We start from the raw sequence: 26,462 nt of genomic DNA on the forward strand, positions 1-26,462 counted from the left end.
ACATTCCCTCCTCCTCTCCTCACTGGAAAAGATTTAGGGGATGTCTTCTCATAACTTCTCTTTGGGAATATGTTTGTTCTTTTATAATTTGGCTATATTTGTCAATTATTCTATGTTTGTTTAGAACACAGCATTTAAAGATGGAAGGACTTGAGGTCATAAAATATCAGAGCTGAAAGGGACCTTAGCACATAGGATAAGACAAAATTTTAGGATATGACTCCATTGTCTGCCCAAAGGATAATCCTGTCTGCAACCTCCCTTTGAAGACATCATATGGCCTTTAAATCAAGATTCCCAGTGATGAGGCACTCACTGCCTCTTGAGCAAGGCAAACCAATCTATTATTGAAGAACCCTGCTAGGAAGGTCTTTATAGCATCACCAGAGAGGGTACTGAGAACCAAATAGCCTCAGTGGTTAGAGCTTATAGACATCAAATGTCAGAGCTGAAAGTAGCCTTAGACCGTCCAGGCCAACAGCCTCTTTTAAAGATGAGGAAGTAGGGCTGGGGTCTAAGGGCTGCTCTGCTCATCATTAGACAGTATGAACATAATCCACCATCAAGAAAGCAAGTAAGTCAGAAGGGAAAATACTCCCTTACCCAATGGAAACAGAGCTATGGCCTCTTGAATAGATTTCATCTTCACTCTGTCGTTTCCTTTCTGGAATTTGAGGTTTTTGTGGCTCCTTGTTCAAATGATATAGTGAGCAGGGTGGCTGAACGCTCGGGAACTAAGGAGCTGATGGCCTTAGAACATTGTCCTAAATTCTGCCTCTTCCTTCCTTCCTTCCTTCCTTCCTTCCTTCCTTCCTTCCTTCCTTCCTTCCTTCCTTCCTTCCTTCCTTCCTTCCTTCCTTCCTTCCTTCCTTCCTTCCTTTCTTCCTTCCCTCCTTCCTTCCTTCCTTCCCTCCTTCCTTCTCTCTCTCTCTCTTTGTAAATGGAGCTGTCCTTTCAAAATATCTTGTCCATTGGTTTGAATGGATTTTCTTTCTCATTAATTTCCTCTGACTGGGCTGGTAAAACAGATTGTGTTAACAACTGAGCAATAGTGAGGCAAAAATAAACACAAGTGGTCCTTTGTGCCCCCTGCTTCTCTGTTGTCTAGAGCAGCCCATCACAGCCTGCATGGCTGACAGACATGGACTCTCCTTCCCACCCAGCCTTCACCCAATTCAGAAAGTGTTCAGGCAGTGCTGCCGCAGGCTATGCCATCTTGGAAAGCTTTGGTTTCCTTCAATCTCTTTCTTCCTGTATGTGATGAAATAGAGCAATAGGACCCCCCGTTCCAAGTGACAGGACAGGCTGAGAAACAAATTCATAAATCTTTATTGATACCAACTACTTTGGGAAAATTGCTTAAGGTTTGTGGACCTCAGTTTCCTCATATGTAAAATGGCTCTTTCCAAGATCCCTCCAGTTCTAAACTCATGCTCCTATGTTACTGTGGGGTAGGAATTCTCCTATGCAGGACAGGTGATTTCTTACAGAGAAATTGCATTGACCAATGGGTCACACCATGGGTCACACCATGGGTCACACACATGTTACAGTCTCAGTCTCCACAGTATAGTAAATCTAGTCAGAAACTTGCATTATGAATAAATAAAGAAAGAACAGTGGATAAAGCATCATAAATTTATGGGCCCATGATACATGATATGATGGGAATACCACAGATCTTCAGGGGTCAAATTCTAGCTTTTGTTGTATGCTGCCTATATTTGGGGCACATTTCTTCAGGCCTCAGTTTCCTCAAAATGAAATGGTTGGACTCCATGACTTCTAAGGTCTCTCATATGTCTAAATCAATAATCTAGTCTCCCTTCTCTTTCCCATTTTACAGAAGAGGAAACTGAGGATCAGATGGTCACCATGATTCGCCCAAGGTCACACAGATAATAAATATCAGGGTTAAGGTGAAATCTCATGCTCTCTGATGTCACATCAGGTGCTCTTTCCCACACTCCAAACATTTTTTATTCTGCTGTATTCCAGGTTCCAGCCATGATTTAGATGTAGAATTCACTGTGTCTAGACAGAATATATTTCAGAACACATATGAAAAGCTAGCTGTAAACTCTGAAGTACTACATAAATGTTGGCTATTATGAGTATCCACGATTTATCTTTGTCCAAAGGTATTCTGAATTCTGTTTGAACTCATCAAACTTTCCTTGCTTTATAAAGTCTGAAGGCTTAGGGTTAAAGGCTTAAAATCCTGGCTTTGCCACTGACTGGCAATGTTTGGTAGAACAGAAAGGGTATTAGTTCTTTAACTATTATATTATTAACTATTCTACCATCACTTCACTTATCTGGATCAGCTCAGCTCAAGGGTCAACCAGCAACTGTTGATCAATCAATGGGTGAGAAATCCCACGATCCTTAGAAATAATACCATCCCCCAGACCACCAGCCCCACTTCCAGCCCACACCTTGTAACCATCATCCAATGGATCCACTCTGTGAAGAAACCCAACATCTCTACCAGCTGCTGTCCATGGGGTAGATGGCCCTTCCCAGTTGACACATCAAGGTACCTCATAGGCAGCATGTGAAATTAAGCAAACCAGTGGCTCTACTTTGACCCACATCTCCCTTAGACAGTGACTGAGATAATCCAAGATCCTGAATCCAAGGTTATAATAGGATTCCATCCTCAGATCATAGGCTCTGCTTCCAGCTTGGGGATCCACATCCATAGCCACAATTCAGGGAACTTTTCTTTCTCTTCTCCACCCTCTTTCATAGAGGTAGCAATTCCTTCCATGTATTCCTTTTGGCTTCGCTCTCCTGGGATTCCAGCTATGATCAAGCTCTTCCTGCCTTCCAGCATAAGATCAAGATCTACCTTTTGGGCATTGGAGAAGAAAGAGATCATTTTTGGATTCTCTCCAAGATCTAGAATTGTCAAAGGCTACCAAGACCATAGATTTGTTAGAATTTGTGTAGTTGGAAAGTGTTGAGATGGTTGTTCTTCCATGAGGTTCTCTGATGTGCATCCCATTTCTTGAGTCTTGGAGGCTTTCTTACTAGAGTAGGATAGAAAAAAGATTGGAGGAGAAGGAGATGGGGGAGTGTGGTGGTAGTGGTGGGGATAGGACCTCTAGAGGAAACCAGTTAAGAGAGTGTGAAAGGCTCAATATTAACTCACAGATGCTGCTGGAAAAAGACTAAACTTAGAGATGAGAGCTAAGTCTCATCAGGTTTCTCATCAGGTTTCTGTGCAATATACAGTCCACTATCTACAAACTGTTTAGTGGAGTGGAAATCACAGTTAGAAGGACCTCACCTTGGCTATCTGATCCTGCCTGAGATGTCTGAGAAAGAACCCCCTCTGTCACAAACCCAACAAAAGATCACCCTAGGGGCAGCTAGGTGGTGCAGTGGATAGAGCATCAGCCTTGAAGTCAGGAGGACCTGAGTTCAAATCTAGTCTTAGACACTTAACAACTTTTAGCTGTGTGACCCTGGGCCAGTCACTGAACCTCAACTCCCTCGGCAAAAAAAAAGCACCTCAACTGTGACTGAAAATCTCCAAGGGGAAAGGATCGACTGGGTTCAAAGGCAGCCTATTCAGAGAGGGAAGCACCTTGAAACATGAGAAGGGCATTCTTTTTATTCCATCAGGATAGTTCCTGGTGATGCTGAGCACAGGATTTTATGCATCTCTTAATGGAAGAACAGCTTTAGTTCTGTTCATAAGGTAGAAAGGTCTGTGGATTTTCTTTTCTCTTTCCTTACTTAGTGTACCCTCCCTCTCTTTCTCCCTATGCCATCTCTATCTCTATCTCTGTCTCTGTCTCTGTCTCTCCCTTTTCCTCCCCTCCATCTTTTTCTTTTCCTCATTCCTTCCCCCCTCTCTCCCTTTCTCTTTTTCCTCTTATCCCTCTCTCCCTCCTTCCCTGATTCCCTCTCTCCTCTCCCATCTCCCTTTGATTTTTCCTTTCCCCACACACCCTCACATGTCCCCATCCATCCAGGGGATGGTGCTGTGACCCCTCTGGACAAAACCACCAGACGGGGTGAGAGAGTGACCAGGTCTTCTTGCTGTAAAAACTAAAGCAAAACCCACAAAACTCCAAAATGTAGAAATAGTGAAAAACATAAGTACACAGGCCTCATTAGGAAAATGGAGAAGAAATATACATTCAAGGATCTGGCATTGGGAACACAAGCCCCTTCCAGGGGCTGCTGGGGGCACTATTAGATGGATTTAACAAATCCGATGTGCCAAGTCCTCTCCCATATGTGCAAGCTTTGGAATTGCCTTGGGGAGAAAAATCTCCATCTGTTCTACTGGCCGGGTGACCACCAAGCCCCCGGCACTGATGCTCTGGAATGCTCTTCCTCCTGATGGGGAGGGAGGGATAATCTGGAATGACCTTCAACTGTGTCTCATCAAGACTTAGCTTAGGTGACCCCATCCTCTTAACACTTTTCTTGATTATTCCTACAGTTCCATCTCCACTTTCTCAACCCCTTTGTGTAGATTATGTCTCTACTTATCTGGAGATTTATCATTTTATTTCCCATGAAAGATAAACTCAAAAAAGGGGACCATTCATTTCTGTCCTTGTATCCTTAACACAATGTCAGGCATACAGTAAGCACTAAATAAAAAGCTGTGGATTGTCTTTGTAAGTCTATTACCTAACATGTTTACATCATGTCAGTAGCTGGTATTATAGCACTGAAGGATTTGAGTTCAAGACCCAACGCTATGCCTTATTATCTCTGCGATCTTTGCCATGTCAAGACATCTCTAAGCTTCAGTTTCCTCACCTTGCACTAAATGGCTTCTGAAGTTCTTTCCAGCTACAGATATTTGATGTTGTGGTTGGTCTAGCTTCTAGAGTGAAGTGGATAGGACCTCAATGGCAGTGACATGAAAGGGAAAACCTAGAATTGCTCTGATTCCAGTTTTCTTGTACTCTCTTCCATTTAGGGGAGTAGCGATTCTCCTCTCTGCCTTTTCTTTTTTAGATTGTAAGGTTAAGGGCAAGAACTGTCTTTTGCTTTTTCTTCATTCCCCAGCACTTAGCATATATTAGTTACTCAATAAATGATTGTTTATTGATTGATCTTTCTCTTAATAGATGCCCACTGGGGATGGATAAAAAATTGAATGATCCAGAGAAGATGACAAAGTGGTATAGAGGAAGGAAGTCTGGTTTTGGGGAAAAGAGATCTCTGTTCAAATTTCAGCATGAACGTTTACTAGCTATGTGACTCATCCAACTTTCAAAGACTCTAAGTTAAAGAGATCAAACTATTAGCACTGGTAGATCAAACTTCCTTAGAAACTCTAAACATTGATGAAATCTCTGGTCTACATAGCTACCCTCAAATCATATGGAGATCATTTGGAGGAATGGGGAATGTTTAACCTGAGCAAGAAAATCTTCAGGAGAGAAAATCAAGACAGACACTTGCCCTTCTGGTGTTGATTTCAGGGCTGTTCCTTGGGTAACCATTGTTGCTAGTAAAATGAGAAATCTATAAGTGAGCATGGAGTTTTTCTGCTTTGTCCTCAGTGATGACACAAGCACATACTCACCCTAGCAACGCTTTTCTTTCCCAGACTCCTCCATTTCCCTGGAAATATTGACTAGATGCAAAGCCAACTTTCCATCAATCACACAAGTTTGCTCAATAGACTTCAGCTTCAACATCTTGGCTGAGGTTCCTCCCACCTCTATCATCCCCTATGCTAAGATTTAGCCATTTTATATTCCATGATCTATCATTTTTTGTTTTAAGAGATATCCTAGCAGAGTAGCTAGAGTGTTAAATTTAGTATCAGGGAGGCTTGGTTTCTGAAATTTAACTATGTGTGTAACCCCAGACAAGTAAGGACTTCCATCATCCTCAGTTTCCCCATATATAAAATGAGGATAATAACAGGGACAGAAATTGTTGTAAGGATGAAATTGGAAGATATGTAGGCTAGATTCATATTGTTTAAGATAGAATCATGTAGGATATGATTCACTGGTTTGAGGAACTCCCTGAATGAGGGAACTCCCTCTCTCTGAATGCAGATTGGCTTATTCTCTGAATGAGGGAACTCCTCTCTGAATGCAGACGGGCTTGTTCTCTGAAATTTATAGTCTTAGAATCATGGAACTGTTAAGTCAGCCAGTCAAGAAATCAAAGAGCATTTATATAGGAATACAAACACAAGCAGAAATAAAAATAGTCCCTGTCCTCAAGTAGCTTACATTCTAATGAGGGAAGACAACATATGAAAGGAAGCTGAAGAAGAATGGAGGGTGAACGTTCCTAGTCCCATGGGGTTGCCCTCTGCAAAGGGATGAAGACCTGGGATCTGGTCTGGGATCCCTCCTGAAATGGAGATTCTGGTAAGAGACATCGGTTGAGAAAGAGATTCAGTATAGCAAAGGGTATCATTAATGTGTGTATTCTTGGGGTTAAGGAAGCAACCAAGATCAAGAGAGTCAAGGGTTTTTGTAAAAGTCAAGAGTGATCTTTATTAAGCAAAGACTCTTACTGAGTTAAATTAGGGTAGGGATAGTATAGAATTCATCCTGGTTAAGTCAGAGGTTAGGTCAGTTGCCTGGGGTCACACGGCATCATATTTCAAAGATGGAACTTGAATCTAAGCCCTCTCACATTGCAGACCATCTCTCTATCCACTATACCATTCTTTGCAAAGCTTAAAATTCAATACAAATGATTTATTTATCGTAAGGTTGGTTTCCAGCTCTGACATTTTGCATTTGGTGTTTCTATCTTCTCTATTAGAGATCCCCTTCCAGATCAGTCTAAAATTCTTGTGAATTTAATCAATCAAGAGATGTTTAAGCATCTCTCATGTTTAAAGACACCTTTTCAGTACTGAGGTAAAATGCAAAGAGTTAAGAATACAAAGTCTTTATCAAGCTTTCCTATTCAAAGTCATTAAGTAGGCTGGTGGTTCAGTGGATAGAGCTCTGGATTGGAATCAGGAAGCCCTGAGTTGAAATCCCACCTTATGACACCTAAAGCTGTGTGTCTCTGGGCAAGTCACTTTACCCTGTTTGCCTCAGTTTCCTTATCTATAAAATGAGCCGGAGAAGGAAATGACACAGTACTTTAGTATCGTTGCCAAGAAAACCCCAAGTGGGGTCACAAAAGTGGGACACAGCTGAACACCAGCTGTCAGTTGGAATTGCTCTCTGAACTGAATTATGAGGCTTATGTTGTGACATAATTTTTTTTGGTTAGCTTGGTTAGGAGTCATAGGATCATCATTTTAAGTTTGGAAGGGACCTTGGAGATTGCTTCTCATATTACAGCTAAGGAAACTAAGGCCCAGAGAGGTCGTGACTCCTATAAAGCTCTCAGTCCAGAAAGTGCCTTGTGGTTTTTTTTTTTTTTTTAATATTTGTATTCCCAGGCTTAGTTAGAGCTGGGAAGTAGGGAATCATTTAAACCGCACTCGTTCCACCATAGCTAGTAATTTCATTCCTACACTCATTTACTCTCCTGTGATCATTTTGCAAATTAGTGTGTATTTCCTTTGGCCTCTTTGCTCTTGACTTGCCCAGGGTCACAGACAGTAAGCCTCTGCGGCAGAGCTGAACCCCGCTCTTTCTGACTTTGACTCTCTTGCTGTAGACATTGTGGCGTGATCCCGCCCGGGATCATGCTTTCCATCCGGAAGAGCTCTCAGAGCCCAGCTGGTCTCATTTTACAGATGAGGAAACTGAGGCCGACGTCCATGAAATGACTCCCACAGGTGGGAAGCGTTGGAGGCCGCCGCTCAGCCGGTGCTTTCTGCTGGCCTTCCTTGGAGGAGGGGGCTGCTGGGAGCAGCTCTTTACTGGCCCCCGGAGAACCCCTGGGCCCTTGAAGGAAGCTCCCCTCCGTTGTCCCCCTGAGCGCCCTGAGGCTGGGTTCAGCCTCGGGGGTGCAGGTCCCGGGACTCGACCTCGGCGGCGGTGTCCCCGCAGCCCCCCCGGGCCCCGCTTCGGCCGCGGCTGACGAAATGCTGAGGGGCTCCCCTATTCGGGGGAATGCGGTAGTGATGTAGAGCGTCGGCAAGATGTGGCCCTGCGGAGCTCGGGAGCGCTGTCTGTGGTGCTGCCGCTGCTTGCCAGCTGCCTCGGAGGAGCTGTAGCTGAGCCGCCGCTCCGGGCAGGGACTTGCACTAACTGCGCCGGAGCTCCCGGGCCTCAGACTCCGTGGCCAAGTCCGCCTTCCCGAGGGCAGCGGCGGTGCCCGCCGCGGACGCCCGGCCCGGGGGCACGGAGAGACCCCCGGACCCCTCCAGAAACCCAGCACTGAGCGCGGGGGGGCGCCGACAGAGCTGGCCAGCCCCCCTCCCTCCCGCCCACTGCAACAAGAGGATGAGTGCTGAGAGGCTGGGAGCAGCGAGCGCAGTGCCGGCTGGAGGTAGGAGGGCGGAGGTGGGAAGCGGGGCCGGATTCGGGGCTGAGGGCTGGGAGCCCGGGGCGGCTTGGCCGGGGGGGGGGGGGACGCGTCCCCCCCTCCTTCCCCCTCCTCGCTCCCCCTCGCCCCATCTGGGCAGCCCGGCTCTCCCGGGAGGGGCGGCCGCGGCGCGGGGAGCCCCTGAGTGTTGGCTTGGGAAGGGGAGAGGGTGGGGCGGAGGCGGCCCAGGAAAGCGAGCCGGGGGGCGAGGGGCGGCGGGGGGGGGGCCGGGGGCAGCCCCCTCCCCAGCCCGGCTCCCGCAGCGGCCCCGCGGCCGGCCCCGCCGCGGCTCACGGGGGGGGCGGGGGTGGGGCGTGGGGGGGGCGCCCGGCTGCGGCACTTGAAGGGCAAAGTTTTGTTGGCCACTCGGAGGGCTGCCGGCAGCCGTGCCCGTGCCAAGGGAGCCCCGCCGCCCGGAGCTTTCGGTCCCGCTGGGCGCAGCCGAGCACCCGGACCCGCTCGGGGTTTCCGCGGAGGTTTGGGGGGGGGCCTCGGGAGCCCCAGGGAGACAGAGCCCGAGTCCCACGGCGGGGGGACCGGGAGAAAGCTCCCGCATCTAGCCGGAGAAGCCGAACCCCGTAACCCTTCCGCGCCGAGCAACTTGTCCTGGGAGGGAAATCGAGGCACGTTCCCGCAGCGCTCCCCGCCTGGGCTCCAGCCAGCCCCAGCCCCTTTCCGGAGCCGAGCCTGCGGGCGGAGGCGCAGCCAGAGCGGCGTGCTTGGGTGCGGGGAGCCCTGGCGTCCCCCCCCTGAATGCGGTCTTCAGGCAGGTCCCCACCCACCCCTCGGTCTCTATCCCGATGACTCCCAGGAAATTAGATGATTAATCAATTAGCTTAGTGGCCAATTAGGCGGAACCTTGCAGGGGAAGCGTTCGCCGCGGGCTTCGGGGGTTGGAGGCGAGGCTCGGCCGGGGGGCGCCCGGATTTGGGGAGCCGTCCCCTAGGGGGTCTGGTCGGGGCTCTCCGGGAGCTCTGGAGGGGCGGGGGCAGTTCGGGGTGCAGGGGCAAGGCGGCGGCTCAATCATCTCTGATCAAATGATTCCCTTGGCTCCATCATCACCGTGGGTTGCGAGGACTGGGCTGAAAATCGAGGGGCAGCTCAGCAGAGAGGTGTGTCACAGCCAGCCCCCCCACCTCCCCCCCCAGCCGTGCCTCCGAAGGTCGGAGCCCTGGCAGCGGGCCCCCTTCCTTGCCAGGCTGGCCACCGGGGAATAGGGGGGGCGCTCGCTTTACTGCCCCAGAAGCCTTAGGGGCTGGGGGTGGCCGGGGGCGGGACGGGACACGACAGGGCTGTAATGGGGAGCCAATCTTATCCGAGACATCACTTAGGGAAGGGTGCGAAGGGGGCCGGGTTTTCCCAGCCCCCCGAAGTTGGCTGGCTGAGCTGCTTCCCCCCCCAGCACTGCAGTATTACAATCCAGCCATATTAAAGAGGTCTTCCCAGCAGAAGATCCCGTGCAACACTGCAGCTCCGGCTCCGCCAGGCAGCCTGGAAAGCCAGCAGAGGCTTGCAGACACCCAGGCCCCTTCCTGGAGCCCAGGGTCCATGGCGCTCTCTCTCTCTCTCTCTCTCTCTCTCTCTCTCTCTCTCTCGTCTCTCTCTCTCTCTCTCTCGTCTCTCTCTCTCTCTCTCTCTCTCTCTCTCTCTTCTTTCTGCTCCTTTGGAAAGCCAGATTTTGGCAAAATGCCCACTGCTCCCTGTTGAAATGCCTTTTTTGGCAACAGGTCCTCCATAGAGAGTTCCATGGCGGGTCTCAGTTTTCCTCATCTTTAAAATAAAAGGTGGGGGGGCTGGAATATTCCTAGCCCCCCCTTCCTGGCTGAAGATTCCACAGGTTCTGCTCCCTGCAGTTGTCTTTATTTTCTCAGAAAGTGCCTGGGCATGAATGGCTCTGTGTGACAGCCTCTGGGATGCAAGGAGTCTGGCTTCCACGGCTTGGACTTGGTAGCAAATAGAAATTGCCGGGTTCCATGACTAAGAGCTTGGCCCTGCCAAGTATAGGCTCCGAGCTGGAGTCAGGCAAGACAGCGGCTGCCTCCCCGGCCCTCTTCGTTCCAGAACAGGTGGGCATACTGCTTTCCCCTCTACCAGCCCTTTTTTGCAGGTACAATACAGAAGGCAGCTCGCCAGCCTTCCCGTGGCAATGCCCACTCTTGGTCCTTGGATCGGGAGCCAATTCTTATGCTTCTCTTTTTTGGTGGGGAGTGTGTGACAGAGAGATGGAAAGCAGGAGAAAGGCAGTAGAGGAGGAGGGTGGGAGATGAGGAGAATAGGAGAGAATACTCTGGTTACATGGTTTGGGGGAAAAAAAAGCTATTAAAAATGCTTCTACTTCACTACATTTAGAGGGCTCATCCCAGTAGCCAGGAGCAAATCCCTGTAGGGTGTTGCTTGGAAGACAGTTTTGACCCTATCCATTGATTACTAATGAAATCAAGAAAGTTTTTGCTTTTATCTGTTAGATCCACTCTCTTGCTCTAGGAAACAAATCATTTCCAAGAACCTGCAAGTGACGTCACATGATCAGGAAGGAAATGTCTCAGTGCCTGGCCTGTGGTACCTTAACTCCCCTGGGGGGTGTCCATGTTAGGGTCTTCCTGGCTAATTCAAGCCCTGCCTTTGATGTACTCTTAGATGAAACATATTTTGGCGAGAACTAGAATCCAGGTGCTCTTTTCCAGACCCTGGGTTGAGGAACTTCCTGTATCATAAGTGACTTTCTCAGAGATGGAGAATGCTTCTGTAGTTTTTTCAGACACCTTTTTCTTCTGCTGTTATTCAACATCTGGAAGGAGTTTTTCCTGGAGTGTGACTTGTGGTACTTCCCAGGGCTGTCACGGTGTTATGTTGAGGACTCTGTTAGTGGGGAGTTCCCTCCAGAAATGCAGATTGCAGCTCTTGTTGGCTGAATAAGAGGCTGTCCTTATGGAAAGTCTAAAGGCAATGGGTGATCCAGGACTGTAGCTCAGGAGAAAAACTAGGGCTGGATATGGAAATGTGAAAATCATCTGCACAGAGGTGATCATTACACTCACAGAAACTGATGAGATCACAAAGTGAGGGAACGTAGAGGGGAAAGGAAGAGGCTCAGGACTGAATCTTGGCTAAAATGGATATTTGCAGAGGGAGCAAATTGTGGATGAAGATCCAGAAAAACAGGTGAGGGAGAGAAAGAGGAGGGGGGGTAGGGAGGAAGGGAGGGAGGGTGAAAGGGAAGGAACGGAGGAGAGAGAGAAGAAGAGGGAGAAGGAGGGAAAGGGGAGAAGGAGGAGGAGAAGGAAGGAAGAAGGAGGGGATGAGAAGGAAAGGGAGAGGAAGGAGATGAGAAGGAAAAGGGGGGGGGAGTGCGGAGGAGCAGTAGAAAGTATCTAGAAAGGAGTCAATAGTGTTAGATGCCAGAGGGAAGTAAAAAAAAAATGATGATTGAAAAAAGGCCACTAGGCTGAGCAATTAAGAGATCTCGGGGGGAAGTTGAGAGTGAAGGTGCTTTCTGCTGAGTGATCCGGTCAGAGTCTCTATTGCAGAGGGTTCAGAAGAGAGTAAGAGGAGAGACCATGGCACCAAGCGCAGAGGGCTTTTTAAAAAGAATTTAGCAGAGAACAACTGAGAGGCGTAGGGCTGTGGCTAGTGATGCTGGCGGGTCCAGTGGGGGCTTTTTAAAGGGATGGAGAAAACCTGAGTGTATTTGGAGGAAGTAGAGAAGGAGCCAGGAAAGATTAAAGGGATGTGTGTGTGGTGATGTGTGTGTGTGTTGTGTGTGTGTGTGTGTGTGTGTGTGTGTGTGTGTGTGTGTGTAAGAGGGAAGGGGAGAGACAGAGAGGGAGAGAGAGAGACAGAGAGATACAGAGAGAGACACACACACAAACACACACACACACCAGAGACACAGAGAGAAAGACACAAATACATACACAGAGACACAGAGAGACAAAGAGAGACACAGAGAGGCACACACACTCAGATACACACACACACAGAAAGAGGAGACAGAGAGAGATACACAGAGACAGAGACAGAAAGACAGACAGAGACGGAGATACAGAGAGACACAAAGAGAATTGCAGAGACAGGAAGAGAGACAGAGAGAAACAGAGAGAGACACAGAAACAGAGACAGAAAGACAGAGACCAAGACAGAAAGAGACAGAGAGAGACAGAAAAACAGAGACAGAGAGATACAGAGAGAGGGAGATAGAGACAGGGAGACAGAGACAGGGAGACAGAGACACAGACAGAGAAAGAGAAACACACACACACAGAGACACAGAAATAGAGACACAGAGACATGAGATAGAGAGACACAGAGACACAGAGACAGACACAGAGACAGACACAGAGACACAGAGACACAGACACAGAGAGGACAGAGAGACAGAGACAGACAGAGAGACAGAGACAGACAGAGAAACAGAGACAGAGAAACAGAGAGGGAGAGAGGACAGAGAGAGACACCCACAGAGCCAGAGACACATACACAGAGACAGAGACAGACACAAAGAGAGAGACAGAGACAGAAACACAGAGAGAGAGACAGGAGACAGAGAGAGAGACAGAGACAGACATAGAGAGAGAGATAGAGACAGATACAGAGAGAGACAGAGACAGAGAGACAGAGACAGAGAGACACAGTTTACAGAGACTGACACAGAAGAGACAGAAAAAAGATAGAGACAGAGAGAGACAGACACAGAAGACAGAGAATATACAGAAAGAGAGGAAATAGACAGAGAGAGACACACACAGAGGCAGACAGACAGAGAGATAGAGAGACACAGAGAGACAGACAGACAACAGAGAGACAGAGACAGACACAGAGAGAGAGACAGAGACAGACACAGAGAGACAGAGAGAGACTCAGAGAGACAGAGACAGACAGAGAGAGACACACAGAGAGAAACTGAGACAGAGAGAGAGACAGAAAAAGACAGAGTCCGAGAGAGATTAGACACAGAGACAGAGAGATACAGGAAATGAGGGAGACACACACAGAGGCAGACAGACAGAGACAGAGACAGACAGAGACAGACAGATTTGTACATATATATATATATATTATGTATATATATATATATAGTAGAGAAGAGAGAGAGAGAGAGAATGAGAGACAGAGAGGACTGAGAGAGAGAGAGAGAGAGAAGTGAGAGTGAGAGAATGAGAGAGAAGAGAGTGAGAGAGAAGAGAGAGAGGATGTGAGAGAGAAAGAAGAGAGAGAGTGAGAAGAGAGAAGAGAGAGAGAAGAGAGAGAAGAGGAGACAGAGAGAAGAGAGAAGAAGAGAGAGAGAGAAGAGAGAGAGAGAGAAGAGAGATGAGAGAGAGAGATGGAGAGAGAGAAGAGAGAGAGAAGAGAGAGAGAGATAAGAGAGAGAGAAGAGATGAGAGAGAGAGAAGAGAGAGAGAAGAGAGAGAGAAGAGAGAGAGAAGAGAGAGAGACAGAAGAGAGATAGAAGAGAGAGGAGAGAGAGAGAGAGAGAATCAGACAGACAAACAGATCGAGGGAGAGAGACACAATCAGACAGACATATATATAGAGAGACAAGGCAGACAGATGGAGAGAGAGAGAGAGAAAACAGATGGAGAGAGCTGATCACCCTACAAATCCTTGGCATCATCTATTCAGAATTGGGAGGAACCAAAGTTCTTTAATGAAGGCATCTTATAATAGAACAATCCCATTTTACAGATGAGGAAACAGAGGTAAAGATGCTTAAGAGATTTGCTCAAAGCTACAAGGAAGTAAACAGATGAACCAGAACTAGAGCCCAAGTCTCTGGTGCAGAATAACACATTCTTTCCTATTTTCCTATCCCAGTTATCCTCGGGTTCTTTAGCTGTTTCTCATATGGTATTACCAGGCTATTGGGAGTGACCATGTATATCATGGTACTTGACTGCAATGAAACATTTATTAAACATCTACTATGCACCCACTACCATACCCACATTAGACTAGTTTACCTAGCTGCTCTTTAAGACATTTACATTGTCCTCCCCATCTCATGGTGTCTTATGGGAATTCTCTGGAGGATGAGGATGTAGCCCTGGTCATAACTCAAACCGACCATCTGAATCATTTATCCATCCCCTTTCATTTGGAGCAGCCTATGGTTCTGTTCTATGTGCATGGTTCCCTCCTGGCCCTTCCAAGACATGGGGAATCATAAATAAGTAGGTCACCATCACAAAGGAGCATGGTCAACATGGCAGATCAACAGGGACCAAGAACAACATGACAAGAGTAGCATGACTATGAGGTCACAAGAGATGGGGACATTAAGTACTAGAAGAGAAGTATGAGGGGAACAAGACTTAGTCAACAAGTTGAGAGGGCAGAGAAATGAAGGATGCCTTCAAGGATCTGAAAGGTTGTCAAGTAGAAGACTTTTGTTGCTTAGCTCCAAGCAAGGGAAGTGAATTTTAGAAAGGAAGATTTTTGACTTAGTATAAGAAAACACTTTTGAACAATTAGCTCAAAGTAGATTGGGGGCATAGGGGAGAAGTGGGTTCCCCTTTTCAACTAGCCCCTTGTTGGTGCTTGTCAGGTCTTTCATTTTTCCTTTGGATTCTCCATAACCTAGAACAGTGCTTGGCACATAGGTGTTTAATGAATGATTTTTGATCGCTTCTGTAGAGGAATAGATGTGGGTTGACTTGTGAGGTCTCTGCGGTTTTCCCATTCAGAAAATCTATGGGTCTGTGATGAGATGGCTTGGATCTGGTATCCAAGCCTTAGACATGAAACTAAACTGGAGACAACTTGAGTGGGAGTCTGGAACTGTGAAGGTCGGCTGGGCAGATCTACAGTTCATCTGTTAGAAAAATTGGAGGAAGACTTCAAAATTGTTATAAGGGAGACCCACGGACAAAGGTCTAGATCAGCATCCCAGAATCGATGTGGTAGCTAGGTGGTGCAGTGGATAGAACGTGAAAATTGGAGACAGGAAGACTTGAATTCAATTTATGCTTCAGATGCTTACTAGCTGTATAGCTCTGAGGTCACTTAATTACACCTCAATTACATTACCTGTAAAATGGGGATAATAATGGCACCTAGCTTACCTGGTTGTTGGGGAGGATCAAATGAATTAACATATGAAATGCTTTGTAAAAATTGGTGATATAGGTCAACCTGCCATCTGGGGGGGAGGGGAAGGAGGGGAAAAATTAGAACAAAAGGTTTGGCAATTGTCAATGTTGTAAAAATTACCCGTGCATATATCTGGTAAATAAAAACTATTAAAAAAATTGTGATATACAAAATGCTATTGATAATGCTAATATGATTAGAGATGGAGACAACCTTAATTGGATAATGTCGTTCAATTCTTTCATTTTTCTAAATGAAAAAAAAATGAAAACCATAGAGGGGAAGTGACCCAATCATAACCACACAATGCCTAAATTTTAGAGATGGATTTTTAATCCTGATTTCCTAATAACCAATCCAGAATTATTCCTCCTCCAAATATGGTGATCTAGGATCTGGTTCAGGCAAATTAACCTGCACCAAATCAGCACTGGGATTGGACAGAGGATATGTGTTCTAGGTCTCAGTTGTAATAGTCAAGCTTGGTGGAAACATCTAAGGATGGGTGGGACATGCCTCTTTTTTATGAGATGAGGCTGGGCAGAAGACTGTAACCCCCAGACAGAATGGTTCGAGCCCTGTGGAGCTGCTTCAGGGGCTCTAGCCCAGAGGTTGGGGAACCTCTGAATTAAGAAACATTTAAGAAACAATTAAGAAACATGGTCTTTGTAAACTTGGTCCCTCGGTTGTTTTGTTTGTTAAGGCAGTGGGAGTCAGGGATTCTAAATTGTCAGCCTCCTGGCTGAGGATGATTTTTTAAATAAGTTTTTTTTATTTTAAAAATATATGCAAAGATAATTTTCAGCACTCACCTTTGCAAAACCTTGTGTTCCAAATCCCCCCCAACTTCACCCCCTAGATAGCAAGTAATTCACTGTATATTAAGCATGTACAATTCTACTATACATATTTCCACATTTATCATGCTGCACAAGAAAAATCAGATCAAAATGGGTAAAGATGAGAAAAAAACAAAAATCAAGCAAACAACAACAAAAAGGTGAAAGTATTATGTCGTGATCCACATTCTGTCTGTACAGTCCCATTTCTGGATGCAGATGACTCTCCCCAAGTCTATTGGAATTTCTGGCCAGGGATGTTAGAAAGGAAAGCCCTCCTTTTGGAATGGGCTTGAAAAGAATCCTGGGAGAGAATATGAGAGTTTGGAGCCCAGTTTTGCTCTCTGCTGCCCAAGGTCAAGTAACCTTATCCCTTGAGGTTCTTCATCTGTAAAATTAAAGGGTGAGAGCAGTCCAATCAATTCTTGTATCAGAGACCCCCTTTGGCAACTTGCAGAAATCCAGGGACCCTTTCTTAGAATTGTGATTTTAAATGTACCAAATAAAATATATAGCATTTCATGAGAAGCCCAAGGCTAGTGAAAATTGAAATGTAATTTATTTCCCATCCAAGTTTACAGATCTTCTAAAATCTATCCGTGGACTCCCAAGAGACTTGTGGCTCCAAGATTAAGAAGTCCTGGATTTGATGATCTCTAGCATACCTAGGATGGAATAGGAGCCTGTATGCTTTCTGCAGTCTGTCTGTGTTGAAGGATTCTACCATTCTTTTAATTCTACCGTTTTATAGCTTTCTCAATTCTAGCATCATGGTGTTTCAAAATGGAAAGACACCCCAGAGGCCACCTGGTCCAACCTGTGCCTGGCAAAAGATCTCCCTGACAACTAGACCAAGAAAAAGTCCAGAAAGTCTCGCTACCGTATCGACGAGATTTATATTGCGGATTAATGTCGTTAAAGCATTTTGTGTACATTATCTCATGTGATTCTCATGGTAACCTTATGAAGAGAATGAGGAAAGCAAAGGACAGAATGTGGAAAAGCATGTGACTAGATGTACAACATGTAAGGACAGGAAGAGATGAGGGGGATGGGATGAGGACAAGTTCGGGGACAGATTCTGGAGAGGGCTTGAATGCTAGACTAATGATGCTGATCATGGGTAAGAACCCATTTTTATGTGGACTGAATTACTCATCAGCATCATCAGTATCAAATGCTTTCCCCCATACCCTCCAAATTAGTAAAAATTTTGGACTTTATTGGTAGGAAATGAGAGCCATTGAAGGCTTTTGAAGAGGGGAGTGACCTAATTATTGCTGTGTGTTAGAAAGATTATCATCATGTGCATAAGATAAATGAAAGAGATGGATGAGAGGAGATGGGAGGAGCAGGTTACTAATCTAGAGGCTATTGTGAAAATTCAGAATGTCTATTATAAATACCTACCCAAATTAACTATAAAAGCCACATGAAGAAAGATACGATCTGCATTTGGAGAAAGAACTGATAAATAGAAGTATATATAAAATAATTTCATATATACCCACATACCTACCAATTTGTGTCAAATAGTAGCCATCTCTAGGACCAGAAGAGGAAGAAAAAAAATAATTTACATGATAATTTTGTCATATATTTGAAGCCAACAGCAAGTTGTGTATAGTAGATTTATAGTTTCATGAACAATCATATTTTAAAAAAATTGGAAATGTTTATTTTATTTTATAAATTAAAAATAAAATTTTAAAAAAATTGGAAGGAGGAAAAAAACCAGGAGCTGTTATCAAAGAAATGCAGCATGGGACACAAGTTTGGCAAAGCTTTCTTCTTTTTCCAGATCAACAACCTAGTATAGCTTGCTGTGTACTGAACTTGGAGCAGGAAGACGTGAGCCAAAGTTCCACATCAGACACCTTCTAGCCATATAACCCTTAACTTTTGAGTGCTCTAGTTGCTGGGACTCTTACTTGGCAGAAAAGGAGATGTCTTCCATTGGAGGAGGAAGTTTTCTTATAAGGAGTTCCTTTTGCCAATAAGATAACAGGTCTGGTCCAACAAAAATGTGTAACCCTCTCTTATGGAATTATGGTCAAGACATTGTTTTGTAAATATCAATGGACTATAGAAAAGCTAATTGCTATTCCAGTAATTTTAGGAGTCATGATTTTGTCTTTCTGCCGACACTTGTTGTAGCTTCTCTGTTACTGGGTTGCTCCTCCATCAGATTGTGATCTACTTGAGGGCAGAGAATATCTTGCCTACTTTTGTATCCTTAATGTTTACCCTAGCACATAATAAATACTTAATACGTGGCTATTGTTCTTGGGTCTTGAAGAAGACCCAAATGGCACTTGGTACAGTGTGTTTTGACTGGCTGATCAGACCAATAGGAGCTCAGAAGGATTCACCACTGGCTGGGAGCAATAAATATGAGTAGTTACTTTAAAATATATATTGTTTGGGAACATAGTCTTTAAGAGAAACTAGCTGAACAGAGTGATCTCTTGTCAAAGCCAGTATGACATAGCCAATGGAGAGTATGTCTGGAAGGCAAGAAGATCTGGGTCAACAGCCCCCCAAAAACAACAACAACAACAACAAACTAATACTGGCTTTGTGATGCTGGTCAAATGGTCTAACCAATCAGTGCCTCTGGTCACTTACTAAGCCTAGATCTGAATGGATGGAGCAAATCTCCTCACTAAAAGCTCTCTATGGTAGTGAAATTATATCTTCTTTTTTAAAAAATGAAAGTTTTAAAAATTGAAAAATATTTTTATTTATTCTAATTACATGCATTCTTATTCATCCATGTTTAAAATTTTTGAATTTTAATACTCTTCTTCCCATTCCTCCTCCATTTCTTGAGAAGGCAAGCAATGTATCGATTATAGATGTGAAGTCATACAAAGCATATTTCCATATTAACCATGTTGCAAAAAATAACCCCCCCCCAAAATAACAAGTTTTCTTCTAAAAATCAGATGGTCATTGCTTTTACAAACTGAATTTAGATTTGTAGACATTCACTAGGTGACTGTACTCCATCCCAGAAGAGGTTAAGTTGTGATGGTTTATTGTGATATAAGATTATTGACAGAACTCTTCACTGAATCCCTCTCTTTCTTCAAGACATCGATAAAACATGGCTTTTACATGAAGCCTTTCCAGATTCCCCAACTGCTAGTGTTCTCTCTCTCAGACTATTTTGTGTTTGGCTTCTCTCTTTATTTCTCCCTCCCTCTGTCTGTTTCTTCTTCCCTCCTTCCCTCTCCCTCCCTCCTTCCCTCCCTCCCTCTCTCCCTCCTTTCCTCTCTCTCTCTCTCTCTCTCTCTCTCTCTCTCTCTCTCTCTCTCTCTCTCTCTCTCTCTCTCTCTCTCTCTCTCTCTGCCTGTCTCTTTGTCTGTTTCTTTCTCTTTTCTCTATCTTTGTCTTTCTGTTTTTGCTTTTCTCTTTTTCCTTTCTTTGTATCCTTCTCCTCTTTCTCTCTCCTTTGTTCTTTTCTTATGTATGTGTATATATATCTGTATATATATACATATAATATATTCCTATATATGTATTTATATATATATACCAATACATATAATTCTAACAATTATGTATGTTTCCAATATATGATAACCATCTTACAATTACATGTGAACATCAATTATACATGTGTGTGTATATTTATGTGTTTATTCACATTGAATATAAGCTCTCTGAGGGCAAGGATTGGTCCATTCTTTATATTCTCAGAATATAGCACAAAAACATTTTTCTAGGGGGAGATTATATATAATAAGCTCTCCTGACCCTTCATCTTTTTAGTCCTCAAAGTACTTATCTGTGATATAACTGGATTAAATGTAATCAATGATTCTTAAAAGTTTCAAGTAAGGGGCAAATAGATGGTGCAGTAGATAGAGCACTAACCCTGAAGTCAGGAGGACCTGAGTTCAAATCTGGTCACAGTTCCTAGCTGTGTGACCTTGGGCAAGTCACTTAACCCCAATTGCCTCAGCATAAATAAGTAAATAAATAAACAAACAAACAAATAAATAAATAAAAATAAACAAACAAACAAATAAATAAAGAGTTTCAAGTGTAATTTATCTGAGAGGACTCAAGAAAGTCCATCTGGTTTAGTGAATGTGAAATCCAAATAGAAATAGGAACCATTAATCTGTACATCAGAATCCCTGTGAGCTGCATGTTGACTTAGTTTTAAAATTTTATATCTATATACACTCATGTATATATTAATGTATGTTTTATTGTGTTTTAATTTACTTTGTCAAACATTTCTCAATTACATTTTAATCTTCTTTAGGTCACACTACAGAGTATTACAGACTATGACCCATATTTGACATCTCTGATTTAGTCCAATCTTTCATTTCAGAGATGTGGAAGAGGTCCGGAGAGGTCCCAAGCAAGTATATCATACCAATCATGATATGATTTGATTTCTGGATGGGGAGGGCAGGCAATGGGCTCAGGAAGGGCTTCTTATGGAAGGTGGAACTAGAATTATACTTTGAGTGAAGATTTTAAATGGTGGACATAGGGAACAAGTTTGTCACAAACATTGTAGTCTATGAAAGTATATCCTACATATTTAGTCTATGAAACAGGGATAGCAAGGTGAGGTGGAATATTACCTGTGGGCAACCAAAAGCCAGGACCAGTTTGACTGGAACATTACTGTGTGTGAAGGGAAATAATATGTATTTGGCCTGGAAAATTGAGTTGTAACCCAACTGCCAATGGCTTCATGCCTTAAAGAATTGTTTGTATTTCATCTTAAAGTAAGTAGAGAGCCATAGACACTTTGTTTAACAAGGAAGGGTTATGTCCATGCTTCAGAAAATCACTCTCGCCCTTCATGGAGAATGGATTAGAGAGGAAAGGGACCAGTTATAGGGATCCCAATGAGAAAGCTGTCACAATAGAGATCTTTGGGCTTGAACTTGGATAGCTCAAGATTATGCTCTTCTCTCTAGCAGAAGCACCCTTCTCTCTTGGAGAGAAGGAGACATGAGAGATATCATCAGTTGCTTGGATAAAATAAGACACTTTTCAGTTCTCTTGCTCTCAACCACTTCCCCTCAATGGGACCATAAAGGACCTCTTCAATGCACTTTAAGATGCTGTAATGGGAAGCTAGTACCACTCCCCCCTCCCTCAGAAAAAGACAAAACCAAAAGCCTTTTGTAAGAGTGAGCTAGTCATTTCCCTCTGGTTAATACCAACCATTCAGAGGCTCTGTAGAAAGCTGATTTTTTTGGGAGGAGGTGAGTTACAATGAAAGGAATAGGCCACCAGCTGGAGACAAGTGTGTCCCTTTCCTGTTGGAGGTAAAGAGAAAATCCTGTCTCATTTATAACCTCAGTCCATTTGAACTCAGGGAGGAAGTGTTTCAATAAGGATTCATGAAACAGCATTTTTTGTTGGCTGGGGACAAGAACCCAGACAGAAGACGTTCTGCTATCGGACCGTTTCTCAATTCATCTTTATCCAAAGAGCTCTTATTTCTTGATGGTGGTGAATTAAACTGTAATGAATATTGAACAAATAATTCATCTGTTTCCAATGTCTTTTAATAAATAAAAAGTGTCTCATGTCCCTCTGCCTCCCTTGAAATGAGCATTGAACCATTCGATCTCTGTATGTTTTATTTAGTTAAAATGCAAAAAATGCTTTTTTTTTCTTATTTAAAAATAGTCAAATCAATTCCATTAAAAACGCGGTTGCGTGTGGAATTCTCTGAGTGAGATCCTTTGCAATGAGTTTTGTCTCCTAGCAAATATTTGTAGCTGAAGAATAATAGGGTGGGGGAAGCAAACCCTCCTGAAGGGAGGATTGATAATAAAAATGTTAATATATTGTGGATTAATCCCCAGTGAGACACACAGTGTCACTCTGGACCTAATGGAGCTAAATCTCTTTGTCAATTTATGGGGCTTGCAGACATTGACCGGGCTTCATTTATAAAATATCAATATAAAGAATAAATTATTGAGAAATGATTGAACTTCAACTTTGTTGGGTTTTGGGGTCATGACCATCTGTGGTCACCGAGTTGTGTTTTCTTGGCACTCATCTTCTACTTTGTTCCAGATTGATGGGTCCCTCACTATTCCCACCGCAAATGTTGCCCTTTCTGGACCACTTGTATCTCTTATCTATGTTTGGGAAATTGTTTAAACTCCTTTTCCCTCATCTCTCAAATGGAATTGATCACTATACCGTCACCTTAACTCCCTAGCAGTGTTCTCACTTCTTCCTTATTCTGCTTCATAACTATTTTTCTAGATGAAAGAAATCTTCTAATAGTCTTTTACATTCTATTATCTTCCTTCTCCTTCAATCTTACAGCTTACAATATTTTTTCTTATATCACATCATTTCTTACTCAGTCCTCAGTGGTTCTACACGACCTAGTGAATAAACTGAAATCTGTACCTCCCTTTAGACACTGGGCTCATACAAATCAAAGTAGAACTTGGAAGCTGACCCAATAGGGTCATTTACTCTCTTTGGCTTGCTCCTTCTACCTAGAGTAACTCAAGGAAAATCTCCAAATGGAGTTTATATTTATTGCTTCGGTAGGAGGTCACAGGGATTCTGGAGTATACCCATTCCATGGATCAGTACATATGGTGGATCAGCTCTTATTTCCTCCCACAAAAAAAATACAGAAGATTGAAATGACCAATGGTAGCACAGAAACAAATGTATAAAGCCCTCAAATAGTCCTTAAATAGCAAGGAACTTGGGGTTTCCATCAGAGCAATCCTTTGGCAGCTTGGTGAAAACTTAACCTTTCCTTTGTCCTCTGCAGGTCTCCTTGCCTGCCCTCCTCCCCACCCCAGGTTCTAGGTCCTGCTCTGGAGTTTGACTAGACACTTAGTCCAGTGCTTGGTATATAGAACACACTTCATAAATGCTTTTTGAACGATTAGCTTCCTCCCCAAAAGGCAAAGACAATCTGAGGATTCTGATTGAGCAATTCTCTTTCCATTGAATCAGCACCATCCAAAGACATTACTGGTTTTGCTCTCCAAGTAAGATGCTTTTCAGGAACTTTGTGGGAATTACTCCTGCTTTCCCAAGAGATGTTCTTCAACAGTCACCTTCCTCATCTCTCCATAAGGTCTAGTCTCTGGACCTTTGAGCGTGGTAACTCTTTTTTTTAATTATAACTTTTTATTGACAATACATATGCATGAGTAATTTTTTCAACATTGACCCTCACAAACCCTTCTGTTCTAACTTTTCCCCTTCTTTCCCCCACCCCCTCCCCTAGATGGCAGGCAGTCCCATACATGTTAAATATGTTAAAGTATATGTTGAATATGTATACATACTTATACAGTTATCTTGCTGCACAAGAAAGATTGGATCTAGAAAGAAGGTAAAAATAACCTGAGAAGGAAAACAAAAAGAGGATGGGAACTCTTGAATGTGTAATGAACCATGAGACAGGTTTCCAAGCTGGTACTGCCCAGAAAGTAGAACATGTAATATTGGGGTATTATGTACACACACACACACACATACGTACACACACACAATATATATATATATATGTGTGTGTGTGTGTGTGTGTGTGTGTGTGTGTGTGTATCTCATGAGCTAGAGAGGACATCAGACGCATTTAATCCAACTGTCTCATTTTCCTTGCTGAGGAAACTGAGGCTTGCTTCCAGATTATTACCCTTCCTTCACCCAGGAGATTGAACTTCACAAAATTGTTCATGAATTACCATCTGGGACCAAGTGAGTTTGCACGTGCCCATCTTTGCCATGTGTTTCTGCAGGATATCTAGCAGTACTGCCAACATCATTTTCAGTGTTTACATTGCCTTTCTCCCCCAATCCCTTAGAAAAATTCCATTTTTTTTTTTGCTGAAATAGAAGACTTTCCATACCTTTCCTCTTTTACATTACTCTTTTCTGCTTATTCTATGTTCTATCCAAGCTGGAAGGAAACTTAGAGATCACTGAGCCCAATCTCATTTTACAATGAAAGAAACTGTCTAATCTTTTCTTTGTGAATTCCTAACTAATCCTTTAAGGCCCTGCTTAAACATTATCTCCTCCAAGTCAGCTTCCTTGCTCACCCTAGTTAGTAATGACACTACCCTTAAATCTGAACTTCTCTGGCCCACTGGCTATAGAATAGTCGATATCATGCTGATGTTTGTCTTGTGAACTATATACAAGTCCCATGTAAAACATGGACCACATTGTTTTACATAAACAGATCCCAGCCCCATGTCTGGCACATTTATTTTCCTAGTCCAAACCTACGATTGTTGATGTGGAAATTTCCTTCCCCAATGCAAAATGGCATCTTATTTATAACTTAGAGCCTTACGGCATTGCCTGAAGGCACCAGGAGGGGAAGATTTGCCTAGGGTTACACAGTGGGCATGTCTCAAAGACAGCAGAGATAGCTAGTTCTTCCCCATGGTGTGTCTTGCCCATGATGCTTCTCATCAGTTCTCCAGCCAGGGCCTTATTAAGCATTTGTTGAATGAATCAATGAACAGTTCCGGCATCATCGATGAATGAGATATACTTGAGTGATATTTCTAGCTAATGGATACTTGCTTTTCAGTGCCAGACCTTTAAAAACAATCAACTATTGGGGCTGAAAGTCTTTTTCAAAAGGATTACCCACATCCCTCTTCACCTCTTTAGTTGGAGGACACAAGAACATAATTTAGTATTTTCTTGTTGACTTGTCCTCATTATTAGTATTACCCAGTACACGGGGATACTCTGGATACCTGTGGAAGCCTTGAGACTATTTGCCCCTCCACCAAAGGACTCTAAACTGCTGTGTTTTGAGTTTTCATGTCTAGTTCAGAGACAAATAGATGATATAGTAGATAGACCTGAGTTCAAATCTGGCTTCAGACACTTACTAGTTGTATGGTGATGGGCAAATTACTTCACTCTTTGCCTCAGTTTCCTCATCTGTAAAATGGGGATGATGGCACTTGCCTCTCAAGATTTTGTGAGGATGAAATGAGAGATCACATTGGTAAAGGATTTTGCACAGTGGTCAGAACATGGTAAATATTATATAAATGCTTATTCTTTCCCCCACTTCTTGCCCCTTTTGTCAATGTTCGTCTGTTGTCTGCCCCATCCCGATGTCGCCAGTGTGTCTTTCTGGCAACTTCCTGTCCCAGCCTGATTTTGCTGTTGCCAATCTGCTATGGTCTATGCAACCAAATAATCCTGCTTGATAGAATTTTATGTAAAGTAAGAGTCAGTAGGCTTGGAGTGAGGATGACTCAGTCCTAACATGAAAATTGGAATCCATGGACACTGGGACTTGGCAGCTATTTTAATTGCTCCCAGGACTTTGAGTTTTCTTTTAGGATCTTGGCTGTGCTCCAGAGATGAGGCTGTAGGATAAATAACTTGCTTATAAATAAAGTATTTGTACTATGATCTGCTAGTCTAATTGTTTCACGTGGACAGGTCTTGTTTACCCAATTAGATTGAGAGATCATCAGAGACAAGGACCTGGCCACAAAGTAAGTACATTTTATCTCAGACTCTTGAACTTAGTAGCTGTCTGACCCTGTGTAAATCACTTATCCCTGATTGCCTTGAGAGAAAAAAAAAGCCCAAATCACAAAATTAAAAATTAAAAAACCCAAAGATCTAGCCATAAAGTAACTGAATTCATTTCAATTTTTTTAATCTTTTACCCTTTCTTTAGTTCATTATTTTAAGGATTATTCATTCTATTAGCAGAAGGAAGATCCCTTCCTCTAATATAGGTTCTGTCCTTACAGGGCAGTAGAAGGAATCTTGGCTTTAATTAGAAAGACACATAAAGTGTTTCTGAAGCATTTTATTTATGCCAGACTAACCCTTGGGGCTGCAAATACAATTAAGTCACTTGTGAGCCCCTTAGTAGCTTTTGTTCTAATAAGAGATGATGGGATTTAGAAGAGGGCTGGAAAGAAGGGGCAGGAGGAAAGATACCAGGAGGATGAGGAGATAGCTCAAGAAGTGCAAAGTCGAAGGGTTTGGTGGGAGAGAGATGACATGCTGGCCAAAGAGCAGCTGGCTTGGTGAAGAAATAGCTGGGGAATGCTCTGGGGTCAGAAAATCTGGATT

The 26,462-nt window shown here is 43.7% G+C and overlaps 1 protein-coding gene across 7 annotated transcripts in view; it reads left to right on the forward strand.

Annotated features, from left to right (window-relative positions):
• Window positions 1-8,326: 8,326 nt before the first annotated feature.
• DAB1 (DAB adaptor protein 1) overlaps window positions 8,327-26,462 on the forward strand; it is a 1,320,323-nt gene continuing 1,302,187 nt past the window's right edge. For 6 of the 7 annotated variants that reach the window (XM_074265817.1, XM_074265819.1, XM_074265820.1 and 3 more), the window contains exon 1: window positions 8,327-8,403. The gene's annotated coding sequence lies outside the window, so the exon portion shown is untranslated. The remainder of the gene's footprint in view (window positions 8,404-26,462) is intronic. The other variant, XM_074265826.1, reaches the window with a different exon arrangement.

This window comes from Sminthopsis crassicaudata, chromosome 4 (assembly GCF_048593235.1).
Source record: "Sminthopsis crassicaudata isolate SCR6 chromosome 4, ASM4859323v1, whole genome shotgun sequence".
NCBI classification, from domain to species: domain Eukaryota; kingdom Metazoa; phylum Chordata; class Mammalia; order Dasyuromorphia; family Dasyuridae; genus Sminthopsis; species Sminthopsis crassicaudata.